Source organism: Bos indicus, chromosome 3, assembly GCF_029378745.1.
Source record: "Bos indicus isolate NIAB-ARS_2022 breed Sahiwal x Tharparkar chromosome 3, NIAB-ARS_B.indTharparkar_mat_pri_1.0, whole genome shotgun sequence".
NCBI classification, from domain to species: Eukaryota; Metazoa; Chordata; class Mammalia; order Artiodactyla; family Bovidae; genus Bos; species Bos indicus.
The window spans coordinates 11,494,808-11,520,754 of NC_091762.1; the positions used below are offsets into that span (position 1 = coordinate 11,494,808).

Consider the following 25,947-nt stretch of genomic DNA (forward strand, 5'->3'; position numbering starts at 1 on the left):
TGTCCTCCAAGTTCATCAGGGTTGTTGCATTCTAGATGATCTATTTATTGTCAAAGGTGGGGTACTGAAGTCTCCTAATATTATCAGTTGCTGTGTGATTCTGCCTTCATATATTAATAATTGCTTGATATATTTAGATGCTTCAATGTTAGGTACATAAATATCTACAATAGTTATATTCTCTTGATGAATTTTCCAACTTATTATTTAAAGACCTTCTTTATCTCTTGTCCCAATTTTTTTTTTATTTAAAATCTCTTTAGTCTGAAATAAAAAATAGCAACTTCTGCTCATACTTTCAATGATTTTATTTATTTAACCTCAACTCTCATATTTATTGGTATAGTTATTCACAATATTTCCTCATCCTCTTTTTAAAATCTTCATGGATAATAGAGATGCCTGCTCTTTCATTCCAGATATTCATAATTTGCATATTCTCTCTATCAATTTGGCTGGATGTTTATCTGTGTTATTTATCTTTTGAACTATCTTTTGATTTAATTGATTTATATAACTCTTTACATTTTTATCCATTCATTTTTACCCTTTTCTTTAATATTCCCTTCTTTCAAGTTCACTGGATTTAATATGCTCTTTCTTTCTACTTTCTTAAGGTGACAGTTTAAATCATTGATTTTAGATGCTCCTCCTTTCTAATAATTATTTAAGCTATAAATTTTCCTTTATGCACTGTTAGCTGCATGCTACAAATCTGCATACGTGTCTTTTCATTTTGCTTAATTCAAAATATTGTCCAATCTTTATTTCAACTTTTCTTTGAACCATGAATTGTTTAGAAGTACTTCTTATTGCCAAATATATGATGATTCTCTCTCTCTCTTTTTTTCTTCCTGTTGTTAGGGAAATTAAACGGAAATCATCTTGTTCAGGCTTCAGAGACAAGATAGCAAAGCATGTCTCTGACCTTACTTATGACCTGCCTGAACACTGTCCTGACTACATGCCTGCTGTGAGTGAAAGCAGAGTGGCTCCATAGATAAGGTAGGGGATGGAACTTGGACTGTTGATCCCCTGGAGGGGGTTTGTCCAACCACACCTGGGGCTTGACAACATTTCAAGATTTTCATGATGTCAACTAAAAAAAGATATGCCACTTGAGAGTTGTGAGTAAGTTATATTTGGGGCAAAATGAGGACTGCAGCCTGGGAGGCAGCATCTCAGAAAGCTCTGAGAGACTGCTCTAAAGCGGCAGTGGGGGAAAGACAATATAAGGTTTTGGTGAAGTGGGAGTTCGATACCATGAAGCACTCATTTTACAAAAGGTTTTTTGTTAGTCATGAGAATCTGGTATCACCATGAAGGGATTTAGTGCTTCTCTAGATATGAGGAGATGCAAGGATGTAGATCATAAAGTCTGTTACTAAACACATACAACTATGAAGACCTGTCCCACCAGATTCCCTGGAGCAGAGTGCCTCACTCCACCCTGAACTCCCTCAGGGGTTGGTGAAGGTCAACAGCTATAGCAGCATGGGGTTCAGTCTCCATAGAGGCAGATGACAAATGCCTTTGTTGTTCAGTCATTGGCAATGCTCTTGGTAAGTGCCAATTTATAGTTGACAAAGACAAAACAAACAGCACTGTAAAAAAAAAAAAAAAAAAATTAACTTAAAACCAATCACTCCTAGGAAGCCCTAGGAGTGATGCATTACCTGGTACTTTTTCCCAACTGGGACTCCAAATTGCTATTACATGGGGACTTCCCAGTGCTGTTTGAGTCTGGATGTTGTCTACCCAATTTGGTGATGTGTTAATATGTACTGTTGGGCTTCCCTGGTGGCTCAGACAGTAAAGAATCTGCCTGCAATGCAGAGTCTGGCAGGCTATATAGTCCATGGGGTCGCAAAGCATCAGACACAACTGAGTAACTAACATCCCTAAATAATAAGTAATATGTACTGTAACTCTTTACTGTTTCTATTTCTCTTTTTGTTTAATGATCACATATTGAAAGCAAGTTAGATAATTCTTCATTAAATATTGAAATTGCTTATTTGTGTATAATAAGTGATTTCTTTTGTTAATGAATCCTTTGAACTTGAAATGAAAAGTTAAAACTTTTGGCAAAACACTTGTTTAATTGAACTGTGATCACAGAACATTGTTCATATAATTTTCAGTCATTGTAAATATACAAAAATTTGTTTAATGGTCCAGAATTTGGTTTTTCTTGGTGAGTGTTCCTTGTGCTCTTGAAAAGGATACACTTTCTGCTATTGCTGGATGGAATGTATATGTCAACCAGGTCAAGTCTGTTGATAGTGTGGTCAAATCTTTCAGACCTCACAGTCTCTTCTTATCTCCTTCCTGTAATCCTCTTGCATCTTGTAAAAATATTTGGCACCCAGTCATAAGTTGCTCAGCTGTGTCCAACTCTTTGCAACCCCATGGGCTATAACCTACCAGGCTCCTCCATCCATGGGATTTTCCAGGCAAGAATACTGGAGTGGGTTGCCATTTCTTTCTCCAGGAGATCTTCCCAACCCAGGGATTGAACCCCACTCTCCTGCACTGTAGGCAGATGCTTTACCATCTGAGCCACCAGGGAAATCCAGCAACAACTAAATTATCTGAGCTTAACCTAGTATCTTGGCACTAAAGAGAAGTATATGGCTTCTTCACCACCACAGAAATATCACATACTCATAGATCCTATTTATATACTCTCAGAAAGGACTTTTGATTTTTGGTTTTTATGTGTTTGTCTTGGTAATATAAAGCTACTATACCAGATGGCCTTATTTTTTAAATAAGTAAAGAGTGTCAGAGAGCTATATTTTCTAAAACAAAAGCAAGATGGAGACAATGAGTGTTTCTTTTACTGCAGGTGTTTACTTTTAACGCAATATAATTTGGAGAATCTTCCCTCCAAAATTCGACATTAAACACCCTCCCCACAATGTTTTCAAAGTAAGCACATTCTATACATAGGTCCACATTTCTGGCATAGGTCACTTAAGACACTTAATAATTTCAGGCAGACTAATTTAAAGAGGCAACTATTATGTTTTCAGCTTCAGATTGATAGAAAATTTCTCATGAACTTGCAATTCATTTGAAGACTGCTGCTTGTAATTGAAAGTTTAATTCAGACTCTAAAATTCATTCCCTGAGACACACTTGGGAGAAGGAAATGGCAACCCACTCCAGTATTCTTGCCTGGAGAATCCTGTGGACAGAGGAGCCTGAAGGGCTGCTGTCCATAGGGTCGTGCAGAGTTGGACATGACTGAAGCGATTTAGCATACATGCATGCATTGGAGAAGGAAATGGCAACCCACTCCAGTATTCTTGCCTGGAGAATCCTGTGGACAGAGGAGCCTGAAGGGCTGCTGTCCATAAGGTCGTGCAGAGTTGGACATGACTGAAGCGATTTAGCATACATGCATGCATTGGAGAAGGAAATGGCAACCCACTCCAGTGTTCTTGCCTGGAGAATCCCAGGGACAGAGAAGCCTGGTGTGCTGCTGTCTATGGGGTCACACAGAATCGGACAAGACTGAAGTGACTTAGCAGCAGCAGCAGACCCAGTTACTGACCTCCCCTTAATTCCATCACAGATAATGCAATTATTGACAAAATTTCAGGCAAGTTTCAAAGAAGTGTGAAGGTAAAATCCATGGAAAGTAACTTGTTTGTTTTGATACATACTGGCTTCTTTTTTGTTTCAGTGATGCATTGTTTAACTTCTGACTTAGGTTACATTGTGCAGCCAGGGTTAATTTTATTTCCTTACTTTATTTTAGTCCTTTCTCAGTGTACACAGTAATCACTGAAAATGTCTCTTTATTGACCCATTAAATCCATTCTCTACATCAGACCCAGTTAACTTTCTAAAATGAAAACATTATATTTCATCATTACCAAAAACTCTCCTCAGTGTCAAAAAGTAAAATAAAATATCCCCAATGTAAGAAATGAATGAACTGGTCTTACATTTATTTGTACACCATACCATACATATACTATTTAGGCTAAATATAAGACTGGGTACTTTAAAACTTTAAGAGGAAAACAATAAGCAAAACACTCTTTGACAAAATCACAGCAATTTTTTTTAAAGCCATCTCACGGAGTAATTGAAATAAAAATAAAAATAAACAAGGGACCTAATGAAATTCAAAAGCTTTTGCACAACAGAGAAAACTATAAATAAAAATGAAAAGACAGCATACAGATTTGGAGAAAAAATTTGCAAGCAATGTGACTGAAAAGGGGTTAGCTGATTTAAAATATAAAAATAAATTGAATTAATATTTAAAAATAGGAAGAAGACCAAAGAGACATTTCTCCAAAGAAGACATGCAAAGGGGCAAGAGGCATATGAAAAGATGTTCAGCATCACTGATTATTAGAGAAGTGCAAATCAAAACTGCAATGAGATATCACCTCACAACAGTTAGAATGATCATCATCAAAATATCTGAAAAAGATAAATGGTGGATAGAGTATGGAGACAAGGGAGCCCTCCTACACTGTTGGTGGTGCAGCCACTACGGAGAACAGTATGAAAGTTTCTTAAACAACTAAAAATAGAGTTCCATATGACCCAGAAATCCCACTCTTGGGCGTACGTCCAGAGAAAACCATGGTTCAGAAGAATACGCACACTTCAACGTTCACTGCAGCACTGTTTAAAATAGCCAAGACATGGAAGCAACTTAAATGTCCATCAACAGATGAAAGCATAAAGAAGATGTGCTACATATATACAGTGGAATATTGTTCATCCATTAAAAAGAATGAAAATGACATCTGCAGCAACATGGATGGGAGATATCATACTAAGTGAAGTAAGACAGAAAGGCAAATATCATATGATATCATTTATATGCAGAATCTATTAAAAATGGTACCCATGACTTATTTACAAAGTAGAAACAGACTTACAGGCATAGATAATGAATTTATGGTTACCAGGGGGCAAAGATTGGAGGGAGGAATAAATTGGAAGTTTGGGATTGACATGTACACACATCTAAATTTAAAATAAAAAGACTTACCAAGAAAAATAAATAAATAATTTTTACTTTAACTTAAAAAAAGAGAGAGAGAAATGGATGAACTGGGTCATCAGCTTTTTTTACAGCTTGGCTGGAGGGACATCCCCTGGCAATGATTAAAATCAGAACTGGTGTCCTTTCAGATCTCTGTTTCATACAATTTTATACTTTCATGTTTGTTGTTGGGGAGGAAGTGAAAACATGTTATTTCAACGTTAGACAAAGTTATATCTCTATCATTTGCTTCATCTTTTTTTTTTTTTTTTAATTCTGATCTAATGTCTGTATAACTGGCATCAGAGATCATTCTCGTACAGACATCTTGTGTAAAAAAGGACCTGGGCATGATGTTTCTATGAAACTGTGGAATTAAATTACGTGAAATGAAATTTATCACTCTAATTCTGCACAGTCTCTGAAACTTGCAGTTTTTAATGATTTCATCACATTGCTGATTTACTTGATTGCACAGTGGTAAATTTTAACACATGCTTGAGATTTTTTTTTTCTAAAATGTCCAACATATTTTTAAATGCACAACCTTTCATTTCTTATGAGATCACATGTAAAAAATGCAACATGGCATGCAAAGTCCTATATGTTCCACGCCTTATTTTCAGTCTTTTATATGACCATGCCCACTTCCTCATAATCTACATAACCTATGTCTCTTCTTCTCAAGCTTTCTAAGGTAAAAGATCAATTTTCCCCCAACTTTATTATGTACCAAAGATCTTGGAAAATATAATGGAAGTGAGTAATTTCAAACACAAAATAAAAAAGAAATACAAGAACTTTTCTTGTTTTATTATTATATTAGCATACATTAAATTGCTCTGTTGAGGTTGAAATAAAAGTTTCTAAATATTTACTCTCAGTTTTCAGTACTTATTTTGCTGCAGACATGTAACAAATGCTCCCTAGTCTCCTTCTGTTTTTTGGCATTGCTCTGTGTTTCAGGTAATCCCAAATGAAACTGTATAACTCAGGTTGGAACTTTGCCAGGGTCCAGCCCCGTTGGATCCAGGGAATTCGAAGCGGGGATGGCGTCGGCAAACTGGATACTATAGCTTTAATTAAATATTAATTAGAGACATAAAGATTAATAGAATAAGCTCAGTAGGAAAATTCAGGAGAGAAAAGAGGCTGAATAACTTGGTTTACGTGGAAAGCTAATAAAATTCCAAAATAAGGAATTTGCATCACCTACTTAGGCTGCAGGCATCCTCCCATTCTCCCGAAGGAGAGGAGACACTAAGGCCTCCCCCGTCAGATCTTAGAAGCCCAGGCATAATTAGTAGGCTTGACAAGCCTCCACGTTCCAGATGGGAGTTCAGCCAGAAGGTGAGAGAAAGAACGACACGGGGAAACCAAGCTTCGGTGAACAAGGCCCGCACTTTATTTTCTTAAGTTGTGCACAGAGGATAATGGGGGAAGGGGTAGAGTCGGCAGTAAGCCAGGCTTTCTTCCTGCAAATTTATCATATGCAAAAGTTTAGGTGATTTACATCATCTTCTGGCCCAGAGGCCTGTCAACATTTTAAGATCCTTTTTTCAGAAAACTTATTTTTCTCTAAAGGTGATTATTCTAAAGTCAGGTGCCACCCTCCGAATTAGATAAAGTTGATTAGATAAAGTTGCATTCCTATACAGCATTAGATAAAGTTGCATTCCTATACGGCAAAGGTGTGGTGGGCTATAACAAGAAAAGAATTAACTCAAGGGTCCAAGGTTACAAACATTAAAGCTACTACTTACATTCCTATACACCAATTATATTAATCAATACACTGCCAGGGACACAGTAGGTAAGGGATATGGAAACTTAGCAGCAAACATTGGCCCAACAAGTGAAAAACCTCTCACCAATACAATTTCTAGTCAATCTTTTAACTGCTCAAAGGAATATGTATTTAGACAGTTTAGAACATCTCATGCCTCTCACGGTTGTGAACAAAAACACTCTTGTCATGCCCAGGAACTTTATTAACTGGAGCTGTAAGTTAACTCTTTTTCAGAGAGAGGTGGTGGGGGACAGCTCCCCGTAAAGTCAGAGGTGTATGTGAGAGCACAAAGCAGTAAAGTAGGCAGACTCTGGTTTGGAGGGTAGATGCTCGAGAATTTCCAGGGGAACTCATGAGGCTCAATTCTGCCTTTGCGTATCCTGAGCCTCCTTCCTCATGACCTTTGCCACAGGAGGAGTTCCTCATGCTGGCTCCCAGCAGAACTTGGACCCATAACTGAGATCACACTTGGTCTCAGGTCTTAATGAAGCTCTGTTGCAGGAAGAGTCATTTCTCACTCCATGTTGGATCAGTTTCTTTGATTTTAACTTTTGCTTGTCATTGCTTTTGTTATTATAGGCATACATAATAGGGAACCCTGCCCTTCCACCTGACTCTTAAACTAAAGTGCCTTTTTTCAACTCACAGGGAAATAACTTGACTCTGCCCACCTGTGACCAGCTGCAAGAAAGAAAAGATTAACACATCCTCTCCCTGAGATTGGCCAATCCAGGAGAGATTTGCAAGATAATGAATTTTTTACTTTACTTCTTTAGCCCATCCTCCATTTTTCTCTATGAAAGAATCTGACAGCCAAACCCCAAGGAGATGGTTATTTTGAGACATTTGTCTGCCATCTTCTCAGTCAGCCTGCTTTCTGAATAAAGTATTCTTTGTCTCCAATCTATTGACCTATTGTGCAGAAGCAGAGAGCTTAGACTCAGTAACAACTCAGGTTCTTGATGTCTCATTGAAGAAAGAATTCAGAGGGACAAAATGATAGATAAGAGGTGGATTTATTTAGACAGAAACAGATTGCATAGAGTGTGGGCCATCTCAGAGGGTGAAAGTAACCCCCAAGTATGGGATTGTCAGTTTTTATAGGGGCAAGTAATTTCATAGATCAATGAGTGGGAGGAGTATTCCAGCTATTTTGGGGAAGGGGTGTGAATTTCTATAAATTGGACCACTGCACACTTTTTGATCTTTATAGTTGATCTTGAAACTCTCGTGGCACCTATTGCATTATTTAGCATGCTGATGTGTTACAGTGAGCCTATACTGAGGCTAAAGACAGAAGAAGTTGACTATTTGCCATCTTAGACCTTGTTCAGTTGCTAAGTCATGTCCAACTCTTTGCAATCTCATAGACTGCAACACTCCAGGCTCCTCTGTCCTCCACTAACTCCAAGTTGCTCAAATTCATGTCCATTAACTTGGTGACACTAACTATCCCATCCTCTGTTGTCCCCTTCCCCGTTTGCCTTCAGTCTTTCCCAGCATGAGGATCTTTTCCAATGAGTCAGCTCTTCATATCAGGTGGCCAACATACTGGAGTTTCAGCTTCAGCATCAGTCCTTCCAATGAATATACTGGGTTGATTTCCTTTAGGATTGACCTTTTTGATCTCCTTGCAGTCCACTGTTTCCACTTTTCCCCCTTCTATTTGCCATGAAGTGATTGGACCAGATGACATTGTGTTACCTTTTTGAATGTTGAGTGTCAAGCCAACTTTTTCACTCTCCTCTTTCACCCTTATAAAGAGTCTCTTTAGTTCCTCTTCACTTTCTGCCACTAGAGTGGTATCATCTGCATATCTGAGGTGACTATTTCTCCCAGCAATTTTGACTTCAGCTTGTGATTCATCAAGCCCAGCATATTGCATGATGTTCTGCATGTAAGTTAAATAAGCAGAGTGACAATATACAGGTTGGTCCTATTTGGTTTTCATCAGTTTATGTCATGTCCTTGGGTTATGTCACTATTTTAAAGGTCATGCCCTGCCCCCTTCCCTCCTGTTTCACAAATATTTAGTGTACCCACAACATTCAAAACTGAAATATTGTCTGTGCCTTCACCTCCTCATTTTAAAGTCCAATGAGGCCTTTGTGCGTGGATGAGAAAACTCCTTAAAATTTTTACTGGCTTAAAGCCATTTCAGTAATAACATGAATACATTCAAATATCAAACCCTCGCAACCCTTCTGTATGTAGGCATTAAGTAAACAACTAATTACAAAGCCTAGAATATGTGAAGTTGAAAAAAAAATCAATGAAATACTAGGAAAGCAAGCCCCTAGAGGAAAACTTAATGGGACTTTATAAAAACTATATTTATTTGTGTATTTCTCTTTTTAAAAAATGATAGTATTTTAATTTTTATTTATATATCTTGCAAAATAAAAATGGAGTTAGAAAATGGTTAAAACTAAAAATATGAATAAGGATAAGAATTAAAGTAATGAAGATTAACCTGAGTATATTTAGGAATAAAATTCTGATCATTTTACCCCAAAATTTTTAGGTCTTATCTTTTTAATTTTTTTAAAATATCATGTCTTTCCAGAAATTATATATATATATATTTATAATCTGTGAAGAGCTTAATTACCTGAACTATTATACTATCATTGTAATATATTTACTTAGTAGGTAAATTGAAAGTGAAAGTGTTAGTTGCACAGTCCTGTCTGACCATTTGTGACCCCATGGACTATAGCCTGCCAGGCTTCTCTGCCCATGGGATTCTCCAGGAAAGAATATTGGAGTGGGTTGCCATTCCCTTCTTCAGGGGATCTTCCCAACCCAGGGATCTAACCCTGGTCTCCTACATTGCAGGGAGATTCTTTTCCATCTGAGCCACCAAGCAACCAGGTAAGCATTAGTAAAATTAATATATTGTGGGATTTATTACAGTTATTAAACAAAAGGACTTAGTATTTAATACAGTTAGTAGAGACATCTAAAATACATGTCTCTTAGGATATAAACATTTAATTTGCTTAGCTAGTTCTCTTTTTTTTTTTAATATTTGAGTAATTCATCATGTTGAAATATACTTCTGAACTTTATTTGTGATTGGTTATTGTGTGTACTCACCTGTAATGATTAATTGTTAAGACGCCTTTTCCACTTCTTTACTGTGTAGATGAGACCAGATGCCATGATCTTAGTTTTCTGAATGTTGAGCTTTAAGCCAATTTTTTCACTCTTCTCTTTCACTTTCATCAAGAGGCTTTTTAGTTCCTCTTTACTTTCTGCCATAAGGGTGATGTCATCTGCATATCTGAAGTTGTTGATATTTCTCTCAGCAATCTTGATTCCAGCTTGTGCTTCTTCCAGCCCAGCACTTCTCATGATGTACTCTGCATAGAAGTTAAATAAGCAGGGTGACAATATATAGCCTTGACGTACTCCTTTTCCTATTTGGAGCCAGTCTGTTGTTCCATGTCCAGTTCTAACTGATGCTTCCTGACCTGCATATAGCTTTCTCAAGATGCAGATCAGGTGGTCTGGTATTCCCATGTCTTTCAGAATTTTCCACAGTTTATTGTGATCCACACAGTCAAAGGCTTTGGCATAGTCAATAAAGCAGAAATAGATGTTTTTCTGGAACTCTCTTGCTTTTTAGTTTAGTATTATATTGATTTAGTATGTTGATATTTTTTCCGGATATATTGCTGAATTATGTTCCTTTTAAGTTAATTTCTCTATTGTTTAATTTTCCTGTAGAGAAAATTATATCTTATGAAAATAAAGTCCTTTATATCTTTTTTTATATTTACTTACTGGACTAGAATGTGCAGCTTTAGTATCACTTTGGATAGCAATGGCAATAGCAAAAACCATTGTCTTTTCTCTAATTGCAATGGTGTGTGTGTGTGTGTGTTAGTCGCTCGATTGTGCCCAACTCTTTGTGACCCCATGGACTGTAGCCCGCCAGGCTTCTCTGTCCTTGAAATTCTCCAGGCAAGAATACTGGAGTGGGTTGCCAGTTCCTGCTTCAGAGGATCTTCCTGACCCAGGCTTGAACCCGGATCTCCTGCATTGCAGGCAGATGCTTTACCATCTGAGCTACTAGGGAAGCAAAAGTTTAGTAAATCTTCTCAGACGCCCCCTCAGCTGTTTAACTCTTCTGAAAATGGACAGCAGTGCATGTATATGCAAGATAAATAAAAGGAACGAGGTCCTCTGATCTCTGCAACAACACTCCCCTTACCTCAGGTAAACTAAGGGATGACAAATTGCCACAGGCTCATCATGGAAATCTGAAAGCTGTGTTTGCATTTCTCTCTTTTCTCTCCCATGTGTCCTCCTCTTTTGTTTAAATATCCCTGAGAAAATTTTGCAATGTAAACTGAGGAGAAAGATGTGCCTGAAAGCTTTGCTAAGTGCACAATAAATATTGGCTCACTCTCCTGCATGAATTGGAATGGTAAATCTTCAAATTTTTGCTACTCTGAATAACTGCCATAGGTTGGTTATAGCTAAACTAAACAATACCAAGGAGGTTTTCTTTAATTCCAAAATAACTAATATTTTTTTCATCAATGAATGTTTAATTTTATTGAGAGTTTTATATGGCAAGTAGTGAGATGATCAGATGTTTCATTTTTGCCCCTTTAATCCATTTATGATCATATAAATGGATTTTCTAATTTTAAGTTGTTCTTTTTTTAATATAAATTTATTTATTTTAATTGGAAGTTAATTACTTTACAATATTGTATTGGTTTTGCCATACATCAGCATGAATCTGCCATGGGTGTACACATGTTCCCCATCTTGAACCCCCTCCATCCTCCCTCCCCGTACGATCCCTCTGGGTCATCCCAGTGCACCAGCCCCAAGCATCCAGTATCATGCACTGAACCTGGACTGGCGATTCATTTCATATATGATATTATACATGTTTCAATGCCATTCTCCCAAATCATCCCACCCTCTCCCTCTCCCACAGAGTCCAAAAGACTGTTCTATACATCTGTGTTTCTTTTGCTGTCTCACATACAGGGTTATCGTTACCATCTTTCTAAATTCCATATATATGCGTTAGTATACTGTATTGGTGTTTTTCTTTCTGGCTTACTTCACTGTGTATAATAGGCTCCAGTTTCACCCACCTCATTAGAACTGATTCAAATGTATTATTTAAGTTGTTCTTGTACTCGTAGTAAAAATGCTATTGGTATATCTAAGTTTTCTTCAATTCCTAAGTGAAGTTGAATAATAACTACTGGGTGTTTGGTTTATCTGTTTATTTTGTCTTTAAGTGTTCTTTTTGTGTTGCTAAGTTTTTCGTGTTGTGATATTCTAGCCTCATAAAATGACTTCAATAGTTTTCCATTATTTTGTATATCTTGAAACTGGGCATCATTAAGTGCTTAAGGTCTTTTGGATTAGTCAGCAAGTTTACCACCAGTTTCAATTTTTATGGCAAATGATATCCTTTAAATTTATTTTTCTTATGAGTCTTATTTGACTCATTTATAATTTTCAATAAAAATTTCCATCTTACTTTTATTTCAAATGACCTAAATGAGGTTGTACATAGTTTTCTCTTATTTTCATTCTTAATTATATCCATTAGCACCCACTTATTAAACCCCAGTGTTCTTTATTTGTGCAGTATCTTTTTTATCATTCCTTCCAGTTTACTTTTATATTTTATTTTTTTCAGAAAAGCTGTCTGTTTCTAATTTGGTAGTTTCTATCATAAATGCTTTAATTTCTATTTTAATGATATAGCCTTTATACGTCCTTTCTTCCTCATATTTTGATTCATTTTATGGTTCTTTTACTTGCTTCCTGAGTATATGTCTAAGTTACATATTTTCAATATTTCTTTTTCTCTACAAATACATTTTAAGCTATAAAATGCTTATAATTCTACTTGGTTTCATGACACCATTGTGGATTATAGACAAAGATAGATATTACAAAGAATACATACTACCCTACAAAAAATATATAGTCAAAAGATTCAAAACATACTACAAGTAACTCTACTACCTTGAAGAATTTTAAAATCATTTACAAGTAAAATTAAGCAAAAAAAAAAAAAAAAAAAGAAAAAGAAAGAAAGTTACAGAGGAAAATAATTTGATTATTACACAAGAAACACTGTTACATAGGTGAAAATAACCAAGCATCAGTTTTCAATTTTGAGGTTACTGAAACTGCAAGTCTCAGCAATGAAATAACTGAGCAAAGCAGAAAGAAATTTCTGATAGAAGCCCCAAAATAATTAACAAAATCACAAAAGACTTATTCTAAATTCAAACCATATAGAAGATAAATTCTAAAGGAAAAATAACTATAATTTTAATTTTTTGATATATATTATGGTATGACTACTCTCTCCTTGCTCCACAAAATTTCATTTGAGCCTAACCAGTTTTGACCAAGGGCTTCCCAGGTAGCTTTAGTGATAAAGAACCCATCTGCCAATGCAGTTGAGTCTAGAGATGTAGGTTTGATCCCTGGGTTGGGAAGATCCCCTGCAGGATGGCATGGCAACCCACTCCAATATTCTTGTCTGGAGAATCCCTTGGGCAGAGGCACCTGGCAGGCTACAGTCCATAGGGTCACACAGAGTTGGACACGAAAGAAGTGACTTAGTTTGCACACATGAATTTTGACTACAAGTACTTACTGTTTGTGACCAGTCTCTTTAAGAAGAAACCCCCCCTCCTCTGCTGCACTCTGGGGCTGTCCCACAATTACAGTCACAGATCCCTATTTTGTTAACCTTCTTGCCAAAACTTAAAATTAACTGGAAACATGTGGCAAGAAGAAAATTAACTGGAAGCAATTAGATAAAATATTATCTAATTAGCTTTAGATAATGTAATCTTTCTAAGTATGAAAATGGTGGGGGGAAATCACCTAGAACTGATTTTTTAATACATTTGTATAAATGAGAGGAGTGTTCAATTTGCTACTATTGAAAACTCTGTAATCATCAGGTGACCTTCCTGTATTTCCTCCAAAGAAGTTTGAGTTACAATTTAAAGATATTAGATTAAGCAGTGCCAATTTAATAAAATGTTAACCAAAGGTATAAAGTACCATTAATTCCTATTATAACTACAAACATTCAATAGTCAACCAACAGAATCTCATCTTTCAATTTGAACATATTGTTCTTTCTTCAAAAGTGCAGGAAAAAGGAGAGAAGATATCCAGACTGTCCAACATAATCAAACAGTTGGGCTGTTTCTAACTTCATTCACCTATTCAGCAGTTCTTTAATCTTCCAAGTCCACCCACACAGTCAATTCCTTCCTGTAGCTGATTTTCAGGAGGTTTATATATTTCAACTCTTTTCCTTCCAAATCTAATTCTAAAGTTCAGTGGCACTTTCTCTCTGAGGTCTCATTCTTTTTCAAGGAGATTTCCATTTAGATAACAATTTCACTCATGTGAGTTTATGAAGCCAATGTTGTTCCAGGTAGCCACAGTAACAGGGTACAAAAAGGTCTCTTTCCATACTAATCCAGGTTGCTCTTATCATTGCCCTTACATATTATTGGATTATCTTCAGAATCTCCAAAGTCTTAAATAATTATTTCTAAGAGCACCTTTGTGACGCTTCCATGATCCTACCAATGAGTACATTTAGCACCTACTTTTTAAAAACCTGTGAACAAGTTTCCCGGCCCTATCTTCTGTGGCCTCAGTCATTGAGTGTCATGGGCCCTTACAGTCATAGCTAAACTGACCTGAAATGAGTCCACACACTCAAAAGCAGTATACAGTATGCTCTGAGGCCTTCAAAGTGCTAATTCCAAATGAAAATCCATATCTTTCTCCTCACTTGTGATGTATCTTAAGGAGTTTTGAGTTATGCTAACTACATCTTAGAATAGTGCTATATAACAAAATTATCTGCATGATGGAAATATTCTATTCTGTGATTTAATGGCACAATGTTTAGTTTAATTTTGGAAAGAACAATCCTAGTGTTTAAACAAAATAATAGCTTTTCAATTCTATCCACATCCCTATGGCTTTTTGTCTTTTAAATTTGTCCAGCTCCCAGATAAACTGGACTTTTCTCTCATGTCCGAATCCTGTAGATGTTGTTGAGCCTAGGCTGAACACATTTACATGCTGCCTACAAGGCTTCATTTAAGAAGTCTGAAATCTCCATCACATCACCCTACCCTTCTTTATATACACTACCCAGTCCATGATAGCTTTATTCTATGGCTAAAGGTTACTCTTTCCTAATTCTTTGCACTGCTTTGAAGTACAGCAGAAGATGAAGTGGCCATTGCATAGGCTGACTTTTCATTAGCCTGGGTACCTTTTCTCTGAGACTCTCCAGCCAGGATAACTGACTCTTCTTAACAGGCTCATGGAGGTTTTTGAGGGAAAATATTTGAATAGAATATTTAATACTTTATATTTTTAATTCATATTAATTCGGCTCTTCCATGTATTTCTAATTTAAATTTTTCTTTCACTTCTACCCCATGGAATTTCTTTTTTGCTCTTCTTAGTTTATACCATAATATGTAGACCCACAGAGTAAGTGCTATTTCCTGTGGAACACACTTGTGTAGGCTTTCTTAACAGTTCATATACTTTATTAACTTTGGAAATGGCAACCCACTCCAGTACTATTGTTTGGAAAATCCCATGGATGGAGGAGCCTGATAGGCTGCAGTCCATGGGGTGGCAAAGAGTCAGACACAACTGAGCGACTTCACTCACTCACTCACTTTTTAATACACTTTATAGGATTAAAATTTTTTTTCTTAATAATTTTAGGTTTAATGAAAAGGTGTGAGATAGTTTGGAAACTTCTACCGTTTCCCATAATGTTGCTGCTACTGCTAAGTCACTTCAGTCTTGTCCAACTCTTTGCGACCCCATAGACGGCAGCTCACCAGGCTCCCCCGTCCCTGGGATTCTCCAGGCAAGAACACTGGAGCGGGCTGCCATTTCCTTCTCCAATGCATGAAAGTGAAAAGTGAAAGTGAAGTTGCTCAGTCGTGTCCGACTCTTCGCGACCCCATGGACTGCAGCCTACCAGGCTCCTCCGCCCATGGGATTTTCCAGGCAAGAGTACTGGAGTGGGGTGCCATTGCCTTCTCCACCCTACAAAACTCTGGTAAATTTGCCAAAACTAATAAATTTACATTATCATTAAAGTACAAATTTGTTCAGACTTCACCAGTTTTACCACTATTTTTCCACTGTTTTCCACAAGCCATTCCACACCAATACTGTAAAGACTCCTCTTTCAGATGTCTCATGCCTCCAAGACAAGGTCCTGCCTATACTGGTGAAAAGTAGAATGAGAGGGTAAGAATGAAAAGGTGAAATTTTACCTCCTATTGCTCTAAATTCCTAACAACAATTTCTTGTATTTAACAACAAATATCCTAAAATTATATCCCTAAAGCATAGAAAACACACCTTGAATCTAGAGGTAAGATTTCTGCAGACCTAAGAGCAACAAAGGTCCATCCACCAAAATACAGGTCAGCTGCTCAAGTGAGCTGTTATCTAATTGCTGCCTGAGGGCTGCTTCTGTGTGCCAGCTTATACAGTCTGAGTGGTGGTCACAATACCTAAAGATGCTAAACCAGGCAGAGGAACCTGAAGCAAATGAGCAGGCCATGATGTTACTGTGTTTTTGTTTTTTTTTAATGCTCTGATATTAACCAAGCAATAAACATTAATAATGCATCTAAAAAAGACAAGAATACTTTGATTTACTTGTTTATGCATTTGCTCATTTATCGAGTTCCTTCTGCTTGCACCCATAACAGTCCTTTACTGTCTATTCACCAATGAAATTGTCATCCCCTATCCAATCTTATCCAAAACCTGGAAATGAGTTTTAACTCAGAAACCTGATTGGCTTAATTTTGTCTAGGATTCATGGATTCTTGAAATTGTAAAGAATCTTAAATGATTTGTAAGAAACATTTTTCCAGCAAAAATTTACCTGCCTCTCCAGTCATTTGGACACAGAAAGACAAGCTTCTGAAACAGACTGATTGGCAAACCCATTGTATTTTTGCCTTATTGGCCCTTCCATCCACACCGCATGTTTTTGGATTTCATTTTTTCTGATGTTATTTTTATAGATTTACTGCTTTTTTGCTGTTGTCTATTTTTAGGTGGCGCCAGCAGTAAGAATCCAACTGCCAGTGCAGGAGACACAGGAGATACAGGTTCACGCCTCAGATTGGGAAGATCCCCTGGAGGAGGAATGGCAACCCACTCTAGTATTCTTGTCTGAAAAATCACATGACAAAGCACACAGAACACAGCTGCTTTATAATGTTGTGTTAATTTCTGTTGTACAACAATGTGAATCAGCCATAATTATATATATATATAATTCCCTCCCTCTTGAGCCTCTCTCTCCCCTTCCATTCCCCCCAACTAGGTTATCACAGAACACCAGGCTTGACTTCCTGTGTTATACAGCATTTTCCCAGTAGCCATATATTTTCCTCATGGTAGTGTATATATGTTAATGCTACTCTCACAATTCATCACACCCTCCCCTTGCTCCCCCTACCCTGATGTGTCCACATGTCTGTTTTCTACATCTACATCTCTGTTCCTGTGCTGGAAATAGGTTCATCGGCACCATTTTTCTAGATCCCACCATTTTTCTAGATCCCATATATATGCATTAATATGCTGTGTTTGTTTTACTCTTTCTGACTTACTTCACTCTTTTTAACAGGCTCTAGGTTCATCCACCTCATTACGACTGACTCAAATTCTTCCCTTTTTATTTCTGAGTAATATTCCACTTGCAATGAGACCTATTTTCTTTAATGAGACATCAGTGGCTACAAACTGCAAGGCAGCCAAAATTGACAGAATTAGCCCAAGCATGTAAATAAAGAAACAAACTAAAAATGCAAGAATCAAATAGAAACAATAATGGTGACTTTATTAAAAGAACCTCAGACTAGAAACAAACCAACAGCCAAACAGTGGATGGATAACACACACACACACACACACACACATATAATTTCATGTATGAATATCATATTCATACATGGAATTCTATTGAGCATATTGAACAATAAAAAAGGATAGATACTAGTGCACTGATAAGCAACATAGATGACATAACCACAAGCTAGGTGGGAAAAAATGACAGCTACAAAGAGCATATACAGTTTGTTCCATTTTCATAAAATTACAGAAAGGACAAATCTAAACAACTAGCGTAAGACATGAAGTAGCTACAATAATACATAGTTGGTAATGGTTTAAGTGCAAATAGATTTGAGGAGTATTGGGGTAATGGAAATGTTTCTTATCTTGATTGTGATCATGTTTACATAGGTTTATATATTTTTCAAAATAATGGGCATGCACATCTAAAATAGATGTATTTTATTTTACATAAATTATACATCCATTGTTAATTCAATTTTTATAATGAAGCAGAAAAAAAAAAAAAATGTGACCAGTAAAAAGGGCACAGGTTTAGAAAGTAAACTTTGCAAACTTCAAGAAAGTAGGAATAACCTTGGTTGCTTTCTCCCCCGCCAGTTTATGAGTTGAATGATTGTCTTGTATTCAGAGCTTAACAAATATTACTTGATTAGTGAATGAAATCTTCCCTGGTGGCTCAGACGGTAAAGAATCAGCCTGCAATGTAGGAGACCTAGATTCAATCCCTGGGTTGGGAAGATCCCCTGGAGAAGGGAATGGCAACCCACTCCAGTATTTTTGCCTGGAAAATCCCAGGGACAGAGGAGCCTGGTGGGCCACAGTCTGTGGGGTCACAAAGAGTTGGATATGACTCAGTGACTTACACTCATGCAGTGAATGAAACTTAAAGGAACCAACATCTAGGCAGGGATATCTCAGAACCACTCTCTGGGGGACTTGCCTTCCATATACATCCTTTGCTTTGATCCTATCCTCATCCCTCTTGCTCTTGCCTTAACCATTCAGTGATATATTTGGCCCATTGCCCTTCGTACATGGCCTGCACTCTTTCTCTCCTTGTGTTTGGAATAAGTTTGAAAGAGCTGACTAAATGTATTTAGAAAATAAGTGTGACAAAGGGCAAAGTTATATTTTTTCTATAAGAGTTTAGATAGAAAGTGAGGTTAACTAAAGAAGTATGGAATTTCTTGCCCACATTAAAAAAGAGGGAAAAAAAAAGGATTTAAACAAGACGGGGACCATCAGAGTTTCAAATAACAACAATGATGTCAGAAATGACTATAATGAGAAGTCTGTCAATATGACAACAAATCCAATTTGGATAAGGTTGCTTTGTCTTGGTTTGATTTTCATTGAGCACTTTGCATGTAAGAAAGTCAACTTTGTCATGACCATTGTCCCAAAGGAGCTTAAATATTAGAAGATGTACAAAGACCTAAGTAGCTGTAATTCAGGGAAAGAAGTAATGTATACTTGTAGCAGAGCACAGCTGAAGCACTGTCTGGATTCAGACCAGGGAGAGACTCCTTCCTCCTTATGGATCAGGGAAGCCTTCTGGAGGATATGGCATCAGAAATGGGCTTTGAAGGTTGAGTACTACTAAGAAAATTTAGATTACAAGGAAGGTATTCCATGCAGAGTTACAGAAATTAAAATAGCTTGCATTAACAAATTATTATAAAGTAGAAGCAGAAAAAAAAATGGAGAAGAGAAACAGTGGCATCACTATGTTCTCTTAGGCTTCTGGGCTGTTGGGTACTCATTCAGATTGGTAAGGCATGGTGAAGAATCTCGTGGGATGTCTTGATATGAACTGTGAAACAAGAGAAATGGGGAGAAATTCTAAATAAGATGGAAATAGTGGTTGAGGAAGAGGAGAGAGGTCAAGAGAAGAAAGCTAAGAGAAGTAAAAATGAAATGGAACATAAAATAAGAAATTGCAAAGAGAGGAGAAATACAAAAAACTCACCAGTGCTTCCTAATCCATAATGCAAGGATCATCAAAAGATTAGGGGCACGATCACTGCCAATGATATCAAGTTCATGGAAAGATGATGCCCTGTGAATATTAGAGAGACACCTAGATGTCATAATAAACCCACTGCCAATTTTGCCCTATCTATTGATTTGCCTGCCTTAGCATACAAACTAGGCATAAGTCCCATCAATTATCTTATTTAGCCACTTTATTCTCATACTTTTTGGGAAGGATTCTTCATCTCCCCACTAAGCTCTTATATCTGAGTGTCCCTCATATTCCATTTCTGCATTTCTGTAATCATCTCTATTAATTCCTTCTTAATATCTCTCTCACTTAGTTCTGCCATCATCAAACTTTCTTTTGCCCTGATTTCTAGGCTCAAGAATCACCTTTGCACACTTAAAAATTCCATCTTATTTATCCCAGTAGAGAAAGATGTCCTGGTCTCCTAGACTGCTATGCCTCACCTGGCAAGAAAAGCCAGTTGCCTCCTCAGCCTCCACATGCATGATCATGTGAAGATCCCATCAACATTGGGCAGAACATGACCCTGCTAAGTTCCTGGCTGCTCCTGTTCACCCCACATCCATGTCACCAAAACAGGCTTTGGGTAGAAGCCAGAGACGTGACAAGCTAGCAGTAGCTGACTTGACCCAAGGATGGGGCTACTCGTCAGCCAAGCCTCTGGTCTCACCAGAAAAGGCATTAAAAATATTCATATGAGGACTCTAACAGACAGTTTAGGGACAAAATATCCACAGTAATATTAAAGTTCCTCTAGGAACTTTTGCTCAGCAACCCCTCTCCCTCTTGAACTATCCCTTCGTAATTTTGAAAGGAATGGTAGAAAGGAACAAGACTTATATAGAAAGATCTTAGAAAGGGGGCTGTACCAACCTTGCCTCTAGAGATACATCTTGCCTGCATTGAGGAGACCCAAGAGAAATTGGGGACAGATGTTGCTGATGAGTTTATGCACTGTTTCCTTGATGCCTTCATGCTGATTGATTAGATCACAGACACTCTGGGCCCCACCCTTACCCTCTGGAGATGGTACCCATGACATGGTTTGGAAACTCAAGAAATCTGACCCTTGATAAGCTGCCTGAAAAAACCCTTTTGTGGTTTCCCTAGAATGCAGCTCACAGTCAACTCTCACCTGTAATTCAAAGGGATCTGGGAAGAGGGAGGAAGAAGAAAGAGAAATTAATGAAAAAAATGAGAGGAACTATATGGGAACCTGAGACTTATTTTTTAAAATGTAGAGAAAGAGATGGTTTTATAAGTGTATAAGGGTGAGTCAATGATATATTCAATCAGGAACAGGGAAGGGAAGAATTGGTGGGATTGGGAAAAGGGCATAAGGGACAAATGCCAAGAACTGAGGGTTTGATTTGAATAAGTTGGAGGGTAAATGATAAGTGAGGTTCATGGTATAGGTTAGGGGAGGGTGAAGAGGAACTCATGTGAGGGAGGGGAAAGAACAACATTCCTAGGTGCATGAAATGAATCATAATGGTTGTTGGACTATGGACATAGACTTAAAGTAACTGAGTAGAAGAAGAGATGATATTTTAAGGGAGTCAATATTATAGAGCCCAGTAACTACTATCCTTTCCTATCTCCTGAATTCAAATCCAAATGAGATAAAGATAGAGAGCAATTGATATATGGATCAAATTGTCAACTTCACTTCTGATAAATCTTCTAGATGATTTCCCTTAACTGTATAATCCAAGTAATGTTGCTGGTATTGAAAACCAAATGAAGTAGACTTATTTACTCTTATAAATGGATTATTTGTGTCCCCTCTAAACTCACATGTTGAAACCCCTACCCCCAAAGTGGTTATACTTGGAGATAATGACTCTAAGAAAGTAGAGTTAAATGAGGTCTTAAGAGTGGGGTCTTATATGAAAAGACACAGAGTGAGTTCCCTCTTCCTCCTTTCTCCCTCTCTCTCTCTGTCTCTCCTCACATGCACTGAGTAAAGGTCATCTGAAGACATATCAGGAAGGTGGCTATCTACAAGCAAGCCAGAAAGAGAGCCTTCACAAGAAATCAAGTTCTCTTGTATTGCTAGTCTCGTGAACTGTGAGAAAGTATGTCTGTGGTTGAAGCCACCCAGGCTGTGTGTTTTCCTCTGCAGCCCAGGCAGACTAATACACTTACCTAGTCCAAGAAGTGCTAGAAAGCCTCTAAGCAAACCCTCCCCAAGGGTCTGGTTGAGTCAAGGGATGAAGGAGGAAACCAGAACTGACACTTGTGAGAGCAGCTTGACTCCAGAGGCAAAGGGCAGGAAGAAGCTGTTGAGACATATCACAGACCCAGTTTCTTTCCTAGACTCACCAGTGAACTAATTCTATTTCTTATTTTCATAAGAAAGAATAGGACTGAGAAAAGAAATTAAAAAATATTTAAGGAATTCTCCTTCAGAGGAATTAGAAGGTGTCATCCAATTCCATGATAATAATATTCAGTCAATCTGAACAGAAAACTAGTAATGCACACTCTTTGCAAACCTCTCTCTCCTGACTGACTCCTCACAGTCACCACTGCATTTCTCTCCATAATCTGTAAAATCTGCCTCTTTATCTCTAACCCTACTATCATTTAGTCCGTACTTTCATCATGTGTGACTCACGTCATTGCCATAATCCCTTATCTAGACAATGCAATCCAAATCCTCTCCCTCTCTGTTCAGCACTCTGATTCAGAGTTGCTATGTAAAATGCACACCTGATCTTGTCAAACTCATAATTAAAATACTTCAATTGCCTTCATGAAAAATAATCCAAACTCCTACATATGCCAGTATTATACACAAAGGCTCATATTTTAATATATCATTCCCCAAGAAAAAGGTTGGAGGAAGTGGAAGAAGTAGGATTTGTGAGAAGGGAAATTTGTACCAGTGAACATTTTGTACCAGTGAACAATTATTAACAGAGATCCAAGAGCCTGAAAATCTCCAATAGGGAGAGAAAGAGGTGGTTATATAGGCCCTCTAGATACACATGATCCCCAAAGAATAACCTGAGATGGCTGGAACATCTCCTGATTAGAATCCAGCCTGTCTGAGGGCCCTGCCTTTTCTGGGGGTGTCAGTGCTCTTCCTCTGCCACCCACCTTCCCCAGGCTCCCTCTTCTCACTCTATTGGTGCTCAGGTTATAGATGTGCTCACGCTCACCTTTGCCTGGGCTCTTACCTGGCCCTCCACCAAGCTCATGTCAGCAAGTGGTTCCCTGCTAGGGATCACTGTCCTCAGCACTCCACTGGCATGTGTCCACCCCACAGTGTCACACTCTACTCCATCATCCCCTCTCTGCCAGCAGAAACTTCACCCTCTGCCCACTTTCCTGCTCAAGAAACCCCACTATTTCTCAGAGTCACATGCCTTTCCCTGAAGTTTCATTTCCCCATCAGCACTTCTTCATGTGATTCTCTCCCCTTCCTGGTTCCCAGCAGCAGTCTCAGCTTCTGTTCTGGGTCCTCCTGCCTCTCATATCTGCAGCAGTGAAAAGTCCCATCCTGAGATCTAGGATAAACCCCTTACTAGAATGCATTGATTACTGTCTTCGGTCTCAGTTTCTCCCACTGTAAAATGATTGGACTAAAATAATTTTATATTCTCCAGTTCTGTTTCAATTTTAACATTCTTTGAGTTGGTCTGTGTTCATATTCATCTTTATTTACATAGTTTTTCCAGCTCTGCCTCCTGGTCCTCATTTCTTACTTACTTTATTATGACTCCATAATGTTCTCTATTTACCTTTAATCTGAGTGCCTAGGGTCCCATCTCTATTTTATCAGCACTCCTCCCTAATTTCCCTATCCATTCTTTCTAAACTCTGCTCACCACCTCAGTTAAATTTGAAAGCCTAGAGTATTTCCACATCACTTGACCCTTCAATTTCCATGCTTAAATATGTGCATGACAAGTAAGATGCTTTTTTTGCAAGATTGAAGCCAGGAAAGAATAACAACAACAACAAAAACTACTATAAAAATGTAGATATTCTGGACAAACTATAGTTTTATAAATTATTTATTCAACATATGCTCACCTCATAAGATTAAAGAAATTGTTCAGAAAACAATCAAATGAGACATTGAAAATTAGAGCTGAAAGTGAACATTAACACTTGAACTTCCCAGAGTGTTGTCAAGGGTTGATTCCCAAGGGCTTTGGCTACACTAGCCATACAGATGATGAGGTAGTCTTGAGACCTCCAAAAAAAAGATACAAGTTGGGCATGAGATTGTCTATTTGTTTTTAATAATTTTATTATTATTTTTTATTTTTTAACTTTACAATATTGTATTGGTTTTGCCATATATCTACATGAATCTGCCACAGGTATACACGTGTTCCCCATCCTGAACCCTCCTCCCTCCTCCTTCCCTGTACCTTCCCTCTGGGTCATCCCAGTGCACCAGCCCGAAGCATCTGGTATCATGCATCGAACCTGGACTGGCGACTCGTTTCATATATGATATTATACATGTTTCAATGCCATTCTCCCAAATCATCCCACCCTCTCCCTTCCCACAGAGTCCAAAAGACTGTTCTATACATCAGTGTCTCTTTTGCTGTCTCGTACACTGGGTTATTGTTACCATCTTTCTAAATTCCATATATATGCGTTAGTATACTGTATTGGTGTTTTTCTTTCTGGCTTACTTCACTCTGTATAATAGGCTCCAGTTTCACCCACCTCATTAGAACTGATTCAAATGTATTCTTTTTAATGGCTGAGTAATACTCCATTGTGTATATGTTCCACAGCTTTCTTATCCATTTATCTGCTGATGGACATCTAGGTTGCTTCCATGTCCTGGCTATTATAAACAGTGCTGCGATGAACAGTGGGGTACACGTGTCTCTTTCAATTCTGGTTTCCTTGGTGTCTATGCCCAGCAGTGGGATTGCTGGATCATAAGGCAGTTCTATTTCCAGATTTTTAAGGAATCTCCACACTGTTCTCCATAGTGGCTGTACTAGTTTGCATTCCCACCAACAGTGTAAGAGGGTTCCCTTTTCTCCACACCCTCTCCAGTATTTATTGCTTGTAGACTTATGGATTGCAGCCATTCTGACTGGCATGAAATGGTACCTCATAGTGGTTTTGATTTGCATTTCTCTGATAATGAGTGATGTTGAGCATCTTTTCATGTGTTTGTTAGCCATCTGTGTGTCTTCTTTGGAGAAATGTCTATTTAATTCTTTGGCCCATTTTTTTGATTGGGCCGTTTGTTTTTCTGGAATTGAGCTGTTGGAGTCGCTTGTATATTTTTGAGATTAGTTGTTTGTCAGTTGCTTCATTTGCTATTATTTTCTCCCATTCTGAAGGCTGTCTTTTCACCTTGCTTATAGTTTCCTTTGTTGTGCAGAAGCTTTTAAGTTTAATTAGGTCCCATTTGTTTATTTTTGCTTTTATTTCCAATATTCTGGGAGGTGGGTCATACAGGATCCTGCTGTGATGTATGTTGGAGAGTGTTTTGCCTATGTTCTCCTCTAGGAGTTTTATAGTTTCTGGTCTTACATTTAGATCTTTAATCCATTTTGAGTTTATTTTTGTGTATGGTGTTAGAAAGTGCTCTAGTTTCTTTCTTTGACAAGTGGTTGACCAGTTTTCCCAGCACCACTTGTTAAGGAGATTGTCTTTAATCCATTGTATATCTTTATCTCCTTTGTCAAAGATAAGGTGTCCATAGGTGCGTGGATTTATCTCTGGGCTTTCTATTTTGTTCCATTGATCTATATTTCTGTCTTTGTGCCAGTACCATACTGTCTTGATGACTGTGGCTTTGTAGTAGAGCCTGAAGTCAGGTAGGTTGATTCCTCCAGTTCCATTCTTCTTTCTCAAGATTGCTTTGGCTATTCGAGGTTTTTTGTATTTCCATACAAATTGTGAAATTATTTGTTCTAGCTCTGTGAAGAATACCATTGGTAGCTTGATAGGGATTGCATTGAATCTATAAATTGCTTTGGGTGGTATACTCATTTTCACTATATTGATTCTTCCAATCCATGAACATGATATATTTCTCCATCTATTAGTGTCCTCTTTGATTTCTTTCACCAGTGTTTTATAGTTTTCTATGTATAGGTCTTTAGTTTCTTTAGGTAGATATATTCCTAAGTATTTTATTCTTTTCATTGCAAAGGTGAATGGAATTGTTTCCTTAATTTCTCTTTCTATTTT

At 37.6% G+C, this 25,947-nt stretch overlaps 2 long non-coding RNA genes across 2 annotated transcripts; one reads left to right on the forward strand and one right to left on the reverse strand.

Moving 5' to 3' along the window:
- Nucleotides 1-4,574, forward strand: LOC139181119 (uncharacterized). The gene is made up of 3 exons (XR_011565226.1): nt 1-56; nt 865-1,005; nt 4,291-4,574. It is a non-coding gene; the product is annotated as an uncharacterized lncRNA (long non-coding RNA).
- Nucleotides 4,575-17,713: 13,139 nt separating this feature from the next.
- On the reverse strand, nt 17,714-23,101 carry LOC109578965 (uncharacterized). Its single transcript, XR_002183757.2, has 3 exons — nt 22,947-23,101; nt 19,726-19,815; nt 17,714-19,569 (listed from the first exon to the last, which is right to left on the reverse strand). It is a non-coding gene; the product is annotated as an uncharacterized lncRNA (long non-coding RNA).
- Nucleotides 23,102-25,947: the final 2,846 nt, after the last annotated feature.